The sequence below is a fragment of the Planococcus citri genome, chromosome 5 (assembly GCF_950023065.1).
Source record: "Planococcus citri chromosome 5, ihPlaCitr1.1, whole genome shotgun sequence".
In the NCBI taxonomy this organism is placed as follows: Eukaryota; Metazoa; Arthropoda; class Insecta; order Hemiptera; family Pseudococcidae; genus Planococcus; species Planococcus citri.
Window position 1 is genome coordinate 20,279,481 of NC_088681.1, and position 13,826 is coordinate 20,293,306.

Sequence of the window (13,826 nt, forward strand, 5' to 3'; positions counted from 1 at the left end):
AAATCTTTCTTTTCTGAATGAAAGTAATAGTAATATTGTAATAACAACACCTTCTAAAAGATATCCCAAATAATTTATGAACACCAAGAGACACATAATTTCTATTAAATTTTCAGAATCTGGACGCTTATCATCTTTCAAAATCATCACGAAAATGATTTCCAAAATGCTTCTTACAGACGAGAATCCACCTAGCATTATAAGAATGCGAACGTGCAAAGCATATTTTACACACAATTCCTTTCTATTTACACTAGATGATTTAATGTACCAAAATGCACCAAAAATGAAAAATAAACGCGCGATACAAATAATTCTCATGATTGTAAATGGTCCAAAACTAGAGCAAACGTATTTAATATTTAAATCTGTATTTACGTATGAGATTATGGTGTAAGGTAATGGTATACTTGCACCGAGGAGACAATAAATAATCAACTTTTTATTGTGAGTTAGCGAAAAAGGTGTCCCAGGGTAGATATTGACTTTACGGAAACACAGGAATAGATCCAAAGCCACCACGGATTTGATGCATGTTGCCGTCAGCATTAAGTGTACAATGATAATGACAAGTTTCCAATAATACGAGTAGACTAAAACAGTACTTAAATGCTTTATATCCATGATGATGACGATGAATGAAAAAATGTAGATCAATAGCAAGATAAAACAGTAAAATGTGAGATATTTTGTCAACAGACTTTGTGGTGTTGTGGTCCGGAAAAACTTGTACAAATGTATGACTATGCAAATTGTCGAGCTTATGCTCAGACCGAGGAATACAATGTTGAACATATTGCCCACATTTTCAGTTTCCATTTTGTTGTTTGAACTTTGATACTTGTCTTGTGCAAATCTAATGGAAATGAAATGATTAATTTATAAGCATGATCAGCGAAGGATGTAATAAAGAGAAAAAAATTAAATAGAGATACTTACTTACTCTTCCTGTATATGTATGAATTCTATCTATTTAGTAAGACGTTTTAGTTGTGGAGTTATGATTTACTCGTGAATTTGTCCATCTTTTCCGAACACCAATATGTTTTGCTATAGTTGGATTTAATATTTAAAATCACAAAGATACATTACGAGTGCATACATATACTAGTGCCTAGTGATAAAATGGTGATTTGTCCCCACTTTTTTGTTACAATCACAATGATTCAACAATTTATCTTCGTGTTTCCGTGAAATGTAAAATTCATGCTGAATACCAAATAATTCACTGACGAAATACGTATTTGGTAAATTTCAAATCATTAGATCAAATCTGTATAGAATTTCCCAACTGCCAAACTTCAAATTTTCATTTTGGAATTGGAAATTACGATTTTAAACATTTTATAGCTCTTACTCATATAAAAGGGTAAATACCCAGGTAAAATAAATGAATTTTCCCTGTCCCCAGAGTTTTGAAATTTTTATAAAACATTGTTGGATATCTTCAAAAAAAATTTTGTACCGAAGGAATTCTCCACCTCCACCTTCTTGCCCACAATGGTAAAAAACGCTTTTTTCGGGAAAAAATCTTGCTTCAACAAGTTTTGAATAAAAAATATTGAATTCACTCGAAATGTATAGAGGAGACATGAGTCTAACAACGTGAATTTTTTCAAAACTTTCCTCCAGGTGGGTCATCTTTAAAAATTCAAAAAACACTTACAAGAGAACATCTTGAGGTGTCTGGCTCCGATTTGAATGGGATCGCGATTTTTGGAAAGAGCATGGTCTAAAACCCCTCAAACCAAATTTTCAGCTGCCCAATTTCATGTTTCGATTTTTGGCGAACGTTTGAAAACTCAAAATTGACTGTTTTTGGTGATTTATGCTTTTTTTTGTAAAAAAAATACGTACTTGATCTGTAAAAATGATCAAAATAAGTCCAAAAACTGATATTAATTTCCCAAATAATCCAAATTCCACCATTTCCTGCCATTCTGGAGCCTCCAGCACGATTTTCAATTTCTCCAGAATTTTGAATTTGCTCCAGAAGCCGTGAATATGAAGCTGGACAGCTAAAAATAAAGTTGTGTGTTATACTCAATCTGTTTAACGAGTTTATCCACATTTGAGCCAATTATGGAGGGGACATCTCAAGAGTGGGTTTTTGACCAAATTTTTACATAAAGAAAATTATCAAAAATCAAAAATTTCCCGAGTGCGATGAAATTTTTGAAGTTTGCGCGATTTGCTGTATTTCGTCTAGAATTGAACCCCCCCCCCCCCCCCCCCGAGGCGACTTTCCGCAGTTTCGAACCGTTTTTGGAGCCTCCAGCGCAGTTTTCGATTTCTCCAGAATTTTGAATTTGCTCCAGAAGGCGGAATATGAAATTGGGCAGCTAAAAATCGTGTTGTGCGTTATACTCGACCTGTTTAACGAGTTTATCCACATTTGAGCCGATTCTGGAGGGGATACCTCAAGAGTGGGTTTTTGACCAGCTTTTTCCATAATAAAAATATCCAAAAAATCAAAAGTTTCCCGTTTGCGTGGAAATTTAGGAACTTCATACTTATGATCAGGATGGGTTGCCTATGTTATTGGTGAAAAGGGGGTTAATCTGTAGTGGAATACTCTATATTTTGCTTCCTATTCGAGTCTTTGAATTAATGAGGAAAATATTGAAAGTTGAAATTTGTAAACATCTTATATTTGATTAGAAAAAATTCGTTATGCTATCGAATAATTATTTTTTTAAATAATTGCGATCTAATTAATCACGTGTGAAGATATTTTTATATGAAATTTCTTAAAATCATCTCCTTATGGAAACTTATTCATTTATACTTATTTGAATTATTTTTAAAACAACGTTTATATAAAAATATTCTATGTTTAAGTGCACAATCTAGACGTTGTATAAAAAATGTTTCACTTAAAATAATTGCTTATTCTATGTACATGTAGACTGTAGACTTTTTATTCATATGTAATAGAAAAATGTGATTTTTTTTTGTCCCCCTGCTTCGAATTCGTTCACTATGTTGTACTTTGATCACGCATACTAGTAGTACTAGTAATAGACTGAAATGTTTCTTTTTTGTAAGTGAGTGCCATCCTGATAACTACTCCTTCTAAAAGATACCCCAAATAATATATCCAGAAAAACACCTTTCCAGTTGGCACCTTTAAATCCCATGCAAGTGCTCCGTTTTTATTTTGGATTATCATGAAAATAACTTCAGCAACGGTTATCAGAGAAGAGAACCCACCAAGCATTGTAAGAATACGCATATGCAGACTGTATTTTCTCCATAATTCCTGTCTGTCCATTCTCGCTGATCTAATATACCAGAATGCCCCAATAATTAAAATTAAACGTCCGATACGAATAATTCTCATGATCATCGAAAATTCGTCGTATATTGCTAACTGTCCCGAAAACTCTGTAAACGATACTTGTTTCGAAATTAACGTACAAGTACTATAAAACAAAGGTATGCTGGTTCCAAGAAGACAATGAATCGCGAATTTTTTATTTTGAGTATCTGAAGAAGGTGTTTGCGGGTGTATAGCAACTTTACGAAAACACGTAAGTAAATCCAAAGCGATAATCAGTTTGATGAACGCCGTTGTCACCATCAATTGTAAAATAATATTGTAAGAAATCTGACCGTATAATCGTGATATCACTTTGTCCATAATGATCCATATTGGCGTAAAACTGTATATCAGCAGTAAGAAAAAACAGTAAAAAGTGAGGTTCTTTGTGGACAGGCTTTGTGGTGTTGTGGTGCGGAAGAACTTGTACAAATGATTGATCACGCAAATCGCCGAGTATATGATTGAGACAGAGTATATGATGTCCAATATTGTTAACAATTGGTCATTTAGTCCCATGCTGTCTATTGATATTTATTTTTATCCACGTGACTCGTAGGTATAAAATATCCAATGTGAAATACACTACAATCGTACAATGAAACATATAATTATTCATTAGATATGATGAGTGAAAAATCGAGTGAAATAAGAAAACTTACGAGGTTTTCAACTTACCCATATGTGGATTTGAACTTATAAAATTTACGATTCTTGCAAAAATCGAGTATCACTCTTCACCATTTCTGTTCGTCGAATGATGATTTATGATGAGTCAAAAAATGTCGTCCTAGTTTCGCAGACGGATTTTTCAGGATAAAGATATTACGTATAAAAAATTACTCATTTTTCGTTTTCAATTTTTTTTTTTTTATCTTTTGGGGTCATCTCTGACTGGTTTACCATTGTCGTCCTTCTTTCTGCAAATGTACTTCCCTTGCGTTCATCATTAAACTACGTATTACATTTCCAGTCAGGATGTCAAATGAGGTGAATGTACTCGTACTTGCGATAACTGCTCGTAATGCTCGTATTAATTTATTTGCAATTTGGGTATGAGCCCTTTAAATTTTGGAGAAAGTTGGACCTATAGGGTTTGTGATAGAAGGGAAGATCTTCTGGTTCATTTAAGACCACTTTTGTGTACTTTCTGAGCCTTCACTGGAGGCTAAATTTTTTGAAAATACAAAAGTAGGTTTGCCCAGAGTGAAAAATGGAATGGATGAGTTTGACCCCCCCCCCGGGCTCATCGTGGATTTTTATCCGTGATTTAAGTCCTGACTGAAATGAGCATAGATCTAAATGTTCTGATAAGTTGAAATGAAACCGCGAAATCAATAATTTTATAATTTTGAATTTTTTGACTAATCCTCAACTGTATTTTTCTTTTGTTTCAGGTGAGTACAATCATGAAAGTTGTAGAATATGTGAGCATGCATAAAAATCGGTGAGTCATTTAGTGATATCCATGAAAGAGTCTATTAAATAGATCTGTATTTCACTCTTGAAGCATTTATCCATCATCCTTTGATGATGAGAAATTTTATACGGGTTTTTATTACTTTTGTTGAAAGTTCAAGATGAAGTTCAGAAGTGATTCATTGATCTCGAATTTTCTTTGATTTTTTTTTTCGTTGGTATTATGGATGAATTGAGTGTGTGTATGTGGGGGGGGGGTGATGATGAGGTGGTTTTTTTTCATTATTCAATGCCCCACTTTTGAATGTTTCATGAAATAGTCCACGAATTGGTGTCAAACTTCTATGTAGTATGAAGTAACTGTAATGTTTGGTTATATGTGTTGATAATTTTTTGCTTCAAATAAGTGAGTCATCAGTTGATTTCTGATTGCGAGAGAGTTTTTGAATGCAATGTTGCTTACTATTTTCCTCCAAAAAAAATGTACTTACCTTCATTATGAACCACAAAATGTAATTTTTTTCACGTTCATATAGCCAATAGCCATTCACATGAGCTTAATGGTCAAAGATGATTGATTTTGTCTAATCTAGGGTTACTTTGATCCGGATCAAAATTTTTTATTCGTGATCCATGATTCGAATCATTTACACAATGATAATTTGTAAATTATTAATGATATGTAAAACTTTATTCGTGGATCAATTTTGAGGAATCACTTTTTTCGGATTTTATCATGCTACCAATAACCAAAAATCATCACAGATTACTTGGATTGATTATAAAAAAAATTGGATTTTTATTCATGAAAAATTCAAAATAAATAGTCGATGCTGCTGCAAAAATGACTTTGATCGAAGCAATGAGTAATACAAACATTTTGGAAAAAACTTCAAGTAACTTTCAGCCTCTTAGGTCAGTTTGAGGGGTAGTGGAGTAACAGAAGATTTTTTAGGGTCAACATTTTTTTTTTCAAAAACCGGGGGTTTCTCCTCCAAAAATTGCTTTGGTACCTATGCTGATTTTTGAATGTGTTTCAGTATGTCCATTCTCTGGAAAATCGGGAAAAGTCAGGGAAATGTCCCAAAATTTTGTAATTTTCACGCAAAATCCCTGGAATTTTGAAAAAAAAGGATTGATGCAAATTTCGGATCATTTTTTACTTCTCAAAACACAAATTTTCGAAAACTTTTGCCCTCGTTTCGCTCAGGCTTGTTTTCTCTTCTTTATCAAAATCAAGATGGAAAATTCTAAAAAATAATCAAGTTTTAAAGCCAAAAAATAAACTTTTCACAAAAAAAACATCGTTTTTATGCCTCTCAAAATACGTACTTAGGTACAAATTTTCAAAAGCTTTCGCCCTCGCTTCGTTCGAGCCTGTTCTCTTGTCTTTTTCAAAATTAACTTGAAAAAAAAATGATTCAAATTCTAAAATTTTAAAAAACAAAAAATAAACTTTCCCCATTAAAACGCCCTCAATTTTAGGCATCTCGAAATTCAAATTTTCAAAAGCTTTCGCCTCGCTCCGTTTAGTTTAATTTGTTTCTCATTTTTGAATATACAAATTTCACATTTGAAGCCTCCAAAAAAGAAAAGAAAAATTTTCATAAGCCATATGAATATTGTATCAGTTGGAAAAATTGTAAAGATTTTCGTTATAGTACGTTGAGTACGCACTGTACAATTGTATGTTGGCCGTACGTAAATTACACTTTAAATTTTATTCTAGGAAAATATTGTTAGAATTTAAATTCGTCGAAATTTTCTTATTGTTTGTTCGGTAATATGTGGCTGCACCAGGCGGATTAAGTTTACGTAGTTTGCGTGATTGTAAATATCGCTGGTTAGCAGCAAGTTGAAAAAGTTAAAATGTTGAACTTATTTTTGTTTTGAAATAAGTTTATTACTCCGAAAATATTTGATGCGTTAACAACGTTATTTTTGTTATTGTTATTGATTTTTCTCCGATGACAATTTTATTGTCAATTTTTATTTAAAGTTAGAAATTTTTCATTTGAATAAATTTCAGTTTATCGAAGTATAAAAGTCGATCCATGTTATTTATTCGCCTCTGGAATGGCAAATGACGTTATTCATAAGAAAAATTGATGTTTTTCTACCACATCAATCCACAAATTTAAATTCATCTGCTCTGGGAGGTTCTAAAAATTTGAGTATCAATTGAGTATTAATTATGATTATGAGATTTAAATCAATCAAGTACAAAGGTAAGTGCAGGTAATTACGCCATGCTAAGGTTTGAGGTCATTTAGTGGGGTTAAAATGCATCTTTTGCAAAAATGTGAATGAACCACCTCAAAGTACATCTTATTGGCTACCTTTCCCAAAAAAAATTGTTTTCCTACCCCTCCCCCGATACCGCCCATCTCCTCCTGAAAATTTTTCACAAAAGTGGCGTAATTATCAACAACCATTTAAAATCAATGAAAACATTGGTAAAAATCATTTGTCATTTTGGGCATCTTATTGGCTACCTTTCCCTTAAAAAAATGTTTCCATTGCCCCTCCACCTATCCCGCCCCTCCATCTCTGAAAATTATTCACCAAAGTGGTGTAATCGTCAGCATATGCAGGTAATTCCGCCACTATCCCCCCATCCACCAGAAAAAAATTATTTAAAATTGATAAAAACATCGCTCAAAATTATTTTTTAGCATTTTGGACAAAAATGTGAAAGTCCTGAAAGAGTTTTGTTAAAGTGGCGTAATTTTCAACATTGGTACTTTTGTATATTTTCCAACATTTCGATACTTACTTTCAGAAATAACGAAAAACTGTTTATCGCATTGAAATCGGCATTAAATTTACTACAGGAAACATATCTTCAATAATTTTTTTCGCCCTTATTACAAATTACAGCACTTGTCCAAATTGTGATCAATTTAACATGACGATTTTTTTTGGCATCAAATTTACGAAAAAGCGAGCCACAGATCAGAAAATTATCCGGTCCGGAGATATTTTTGGTTTTCCTACCTTGGGTTTTAACAGTACAATCACCTAAAAATCGTCACATGGCGCCATCTACCCGTTTACCATGAGAACTGATGTAGTGGCGTAATTGCCAGCGTGGCGTAATTAGCTGCACTTACCTAACATTAAAAAAAATCATGACGGAAAATATCTGAAAATTTTTATTATTTTAAAATTACAATTTCATATATGTACATCTGTTATCTAATAATAATTTCTTAAAAACATGAACGAATTCAATTCTGCATAAAATTATTCATGACATGGGAACTTTTTGAACTCAGTCTCTCCGGCAATTGAAGATGGAAATGTTTCTTTTTTGAAACGGGTGCTAAATGTAATTATTGTGCCTTCTAGAAGGTATCCCAAATAGTTGATTACAAAATACACACTGATTTGTGGAAAATCACCCCGAATCATCATTAAAATGACTTCCGAAATGCTCATTATAGAAGAAAATCCACCAAGCATTGTAAGAATACGCATATGTAGACTGTATTTTGACCACAATTCCTTTCTATTCATACCAACTGATCGAATATACCAGACTGCGCCAACTATGAAAAGCAATCGCGCGATACGGATAAGTCTCATGATTCCGAAGGGTCCAAAATGCGAGTACAGGTCTTCAAACCATGTGCCCATTAATTGCAACGAAATTAATGCGTATAGTAAAGGCATGATTGTACCGAGAAGGCAATACACGATGAATTTTTTCTTTTGAGGAGCCGAAATAGGTGTTCCCGGGTAAATTGCAATTTTGCGAAAACACACGAATAAATCTAAAGCAATAATGAATTTTATGAATGCTGTTGTCACCATCAAGCATAAAACAATACTCATCGAAATATTAAACAATTTTGAGTGTATGTCATTCTCATTTACAATCAAAACAACTAAGACAACCAAGAATAATGTGAAAATGTAGATCAGTAGTAAGAAGAAACAATAAAAAGTGAGGTATTTTGTCAACAAACTTTGTGGTGTTTTGGTGCGGAAAAACTTGTATAAATGACAGATTACGGAAATTGTCGATAATATGCTCAAAGCACTGAATATGATCAGCAGTGTGGTTTGCAATATATTTTTAATTTCCATGTTGTTGATTGAAAGTTCATCAGCAATCCAATGTGAAGAAAATGTGTGAGTTAGATGCCTGAAATTCATATTCGTGATCAGTATTAAAAAATATCAAATGAAAAAACTAAAGCATTAATAATTACCAATGAATTCGTTTACTTACCTCTATAGATTTGAATGCATCGAATATTCTTGCAAAAAATGAAGGATTTTTTTCCACTTTATAAAACGTTTTGCTGATTAGTACCAGACTGATTTATTATTCTGTTACTGCGTATAAATTATTCCAGTTCACGATTTGATTTTAGAGTTTTATCACTGAGATATGATGTTGATAGTTACTCATCAAATTCTACGTTTTTCATTTTTCTATCTTTTGTTTTTCCAAATGAATAGATACGATGAAAAAGGGTGAATGCACTTCAAAAAAATGAGGTTAAATCGACGAGTAATGATGTATATATAATTTTGTAATTAATGTAAGTAACGACTACCTACCAAATTTTTGCTAAGTTGAAAAAATAGTCTTACTAATTATTGAAAACCAAATTAATAAATGAATATTGTGGGATTCAGCACCTTCAATTTTTTTTCAAATGAGAAACTTCTCTTTTCCATCGTCTTCTGCTTCAAAGACTACTTTTTCTCTTACGCGAAGCTCTTACGTTATGATGATGCATTTGTTTTATCAAAAAGTGCAGCATGTAAAGGATGTACGGATAAATTTCCGCTACTCTTTGCAGTTACCCGAACGTGGGTATTTACAGTGATGCTTCACATCCTTCATCTGTTTAAATTTTTATCGATTCTCTGATATTTCGATTCATGTACTGTATTAATCAATTTCACAGATGACGGCCAGATATCATTTATCAAGTACATATTAGTTCAATTTGAAAAGAGAAAAATGTAAGTATTTGTCACAGATTTCACAGAGGACCCAGTTTTCATTTTTCAAATAATTAGTAAAATTTGAAAAGAGAAAAATGTACTTATTTGGCACAGATTTCTCGAATTTTATTAAATTACAGGTTTTCCCCGTTTAATACTCAAGTAATTTTGGGCTGATGGTAGATGCCTGAAAAAGAAATGGAATGAGAGGACAAAAAATCGCGAATACTGTACTGAGATAGAATTTTACAAATTTTCCAGTGTTTCCCCATCCAAAAAGAATAAAATGATGATAAAAATGAAATACGTAAAAAATAAAAACAAATCAATGATCAAACGAAAATATTTTAACAGGGTATTCAATTTCAAGGATCGCATTTAAAACTGAAATTTCGACATCTCGTTGGGGAGGCTGCCTTCAATGTCACGTTTAGTGCAAAATTTGTGCTAATTTAAGGTGGCAAAAACTAAAGAGTAAATTGTTCAACTCCTTTTTTTATTCCAATTTTTTATCCCATAATCGCTAAAATTATTGAAAATTGCAATTTTTGAAGAAAAAAATTGAATGAATTTTTACTGTTATTGAATTACTTACTTACTCACTGAACTTGACTTTGTTTTGTAGAAATCTTTTTTCCATAGAATTTGAATATTTTGAGAATACCTGCAAATGTATTCGTAAGTTCCTTGAAAAGAGGAAGACATTAAAAAATTGCTATTTTCAACTGAAGATTTCTTGGCCAATCAGGCAGTTAAAGTCGATTTGATGATAACTTGCTCAGAAAATTTCTCACTCAAGTTTTCAAAAAAAAAAAATGTATTATTTCTAAACCTCTTAAAACAGAGAAAAGAGATTGAAATTTGATATCTCTTCCATGGGCTGTTTTCTCATACCAAAGCTTGATCAGAAAGTCAGTTTTTTTGAAAGAAAATTTTAAAATTCATCAAAAAATTATTTTCTATCGTCATTAGCCCCCCTTCCCCTGCACCAAAAAAAGGTATCTAACCTGATCTCCAGAAAAACTGTGGACTGTTGTGGACTTCCCAAGGATGTTTGTTTGCTTCATTGGCCTCCTAAGGTTATTTATCAATCTAACTGACCTCTTGAGGTCACTGAGCTACCTGTGCACCCTCTCCTGGTCGTCTGTCTGTCTTTTAAAGGTTATTGACCCGTCTGTCTGGATTCATAAGGTCACTGACCTACCTGTCTAGTCTCTCGTAGTCGTCTGTCTCACGTCTAGAGGTTGCCTGAGTGCCTGTCTGGCTGTGCAAAGTCGTCTGTTTGCCGGTGTGGTCTCTTAAGGTTATTAATAATCTGTCTGTTTGGACTCTCAAGGTCTCTAATCTACCTTTCTAGCTTCCAAGGTTGTCGGTCTGCCTGTCTGCCTTCTTAAAGTCATTGACTTGACAAGTCGTTATAATTTCAAAATTAAATATAGTTTTGAAACAGTTTCAAAACGTACTAGATACCATTTCAATACCGGAAGAATTTCAAATAATTTTAAAATATGCTTTGAAAATTGTAGCTTTTTTCTTTGAAATGGTTTTATTATATAGTCTCACCTTTGGAGACCAGAAATGTTCGAAAACAGCCATCGATGACTTTTGAGTCTTTGAAAAGGATACATTTTGAGCAAGGTTTAAAAGAAAAACTACAAAGAGAAATTTTCTAGACATCTGTATTTGAAAATTATGACAAATTCATCTGCTAAAAAAAATTCTTAAAAATTGATTAATTCTACAAAAGGATATAGAGTGTAAGTAGATCATGCAGATCTTCTCACGTCACGGATAAATGTGAATAATTTCCCAGTGTACCTTTATTATTGATTCCATGAAGTGACTGTTCGCCATTTTCAGAGATAGAATGAAACGTTTCATTTCTGTATGTGAGCAATAATCTAACAACGATTCCCTGTAGTACGTACATAAAATAGTATATGAAAAAATAACAATTTTCAATACTTCTAATGGAAGAACGCTCATTGAGCCAGTGAAGATTATTCCGAATGATGAATGAAGTGATTTCCAAGATGCTTATTATAGAAGAAAATCCACCAACCATTGTCAGAAGACGAATATGCAGACTATATCTAGACCATAGTTCTTGTCTATTTATTCTAGCAAATCTAATGTACCAAAATGCACCGATAATTAAAAAGAAACGCGCAACGCGAATAATTCTCATGCTTTGAAACCACCAAAAGTCTTCAATTCTTGTTCCCTGTACCTCGAACCAAATAAATACGCAAAGTATGAATACGCTTGTGCTGAGAAGACAATGAACAATGAATTTTTTATTTTGAGTAACCGAAGATGGTGTTTGCTGATAGAGAGCTATTTTTCGAAAACATAGGAATAGATCCAAAGACATAGTTAATTTTATGAACGATAGTGTCACCATCAGGTGTAAAATAATCATCATTAAACAATCGGTAGTTCTAGTTGAATCGGTTGCCAATGTGATAGCGAGTATAAATATTAAAATATAGCTCAATAGTAAAAAAATACAGTAAAGAGTAAGGTTCTTCGTTGACAAACTTTGTGGAGTTTTAGTGTGGAAAAAGTTGCACAAATGGACGATGACACAGATTGTTGCCAATATGAGTGGACCAATAAATATAATTGATACTGTTATCTTCTGCAAGGTTTTAATATCTTCCATGGTGTTGATGGATGTTGCGTGAACCTAATTTGAAGCATACATTTTTATGAAATAGGTAGTTATAAAAAATGAGCATTGATATTTTATTAAGTTGTTCACTCACCTTTATGGATTTCAGTTGGTAAAATTATACAATATATTCTTGCAAAGAACACGTATTTAAGTTTTAATCACTTTTAGAAGCATCATTGTTGTGTAATGATCACAAAAGCATCAGTATTATTTGTCCGACTTTCGAGTTCCTATACTGTGCAGTGACCATAGAACGGCTACTGTAATTTCATCACGGAAGTGTGAAAATTACTCATCAAATTTATTGTGTTTTCAATTTTTTTTCAAATTAAATTATCATCAACTCTGCGACTATTATCTTTTTTTCCTTCTTGGAAGTACACACATCACGTTCGTTTGAAATTAACCAATCATACCTAGAGCACAGTTTAGAAATTTTTTTTGATGTTATCAACTCGTGTTCATGTCATACCTAGGTAGATAATACATATATTCATTTGGAAATGACTTTTCAGCGTTATGTTTTGGTAATTTCAAAGCCCTGCCGTTAGCTAACATTTTTGAGGTCTTACTTTCTGCCATAAACAGCAAAAAATCTAGCGTTTCATTAAAATGTCAAAAAATCTCGTTTCATGTCAAAGATGGCTGAAAGTTGCAGTTTTTTCTAAAGAAATTCCAAAAATCTCTTTTTTTGCCGAAATTGCTTCGAAACTTCATGTGTTACCTATTTGTCAGACATTGTCAAAATTGCCGAAAAGACCTAGCTTTTAGTCACTGAAATTTTCAGTCTTACTTTTTGTCAAAAATTACTGAGAAGTAAGCCTCATTTCTCGCTAAAAATTGCTTCTAAGTTTCGCTGCTTTGCCAAAAAATGCTGAAAATCTCTGCTTTTTGTTATACATGATAAAGTTGTACTTTCAACCAAAAATTGCAAAAAGTTTTGCTTTTTGCCAACCAAAAAGTCTCGTTTTGCCAAATATTACTTGTTGCTTAAAATTTTTGCACTTGCAAAAAATTTCCAAAAACATTACTTGTTGTTTTTTTTAACAGTAAAGTATTAGTCAAAATATTTTGTTTTTTTGCCAGAAGTAGCCAAAAAGCCCTGCAGTTTACTGAAATTGTCAAAATCTTGCTTTTTGTCAAGAATCGCTAAAAATTCTCACTTTTTTGGCCAGAAAGCTTTGTTTTTTTTTTTGAAAATGATCAAGTCTCATATTTTTCTAAACGAACACTACCTATTAATAAGTTTGTCACATTTTTTACCAAAAAACGCCAATAAATCTCGCCTTTTTTGCCAAAAATTGTTGAAAATTGTGGATTGCAAAAATATTATTAATCTCGATTTTTGTTAAAAATTGCCAAAAATGGTCACTTTTCTGCTAAAAATGATCAAAAAGTTGCTAAGTGATTTGACTTTTTTTTGGCAAAAATTGTGACGAAGTT

The 13,826-nt window shown here is 32.5% G+C and overlaps 1 protein-coding gene and 1 long non-coding RNA gene across 8 annotated transcripts in view; one reads left to right on the forward strand and one right to left on the reverse strand.

Moving 5' to 3' along the window:
• Positions 1-13,826, forward strand: part of Mical (Molecule interacting with CasL) — a 146,300-nt gene that overhangs the window by 101,552 nt on the left and 30,922 nt on the right. The window lies entirely within an intron of this gene.
• On the reverse strand, positions 11,370-12,641 carry LOC135846837 (uncharacterized). The gene is made up of 2 exons (XR_010559022.1): positions 12,475-12,641; positions 11,370-12,395 (listed from the first exon to the last, which is right to left on the reverse strand). It is a non-coding gene; the product is annotated as an uncharacterized LOC135846837 (long non-coding RNA).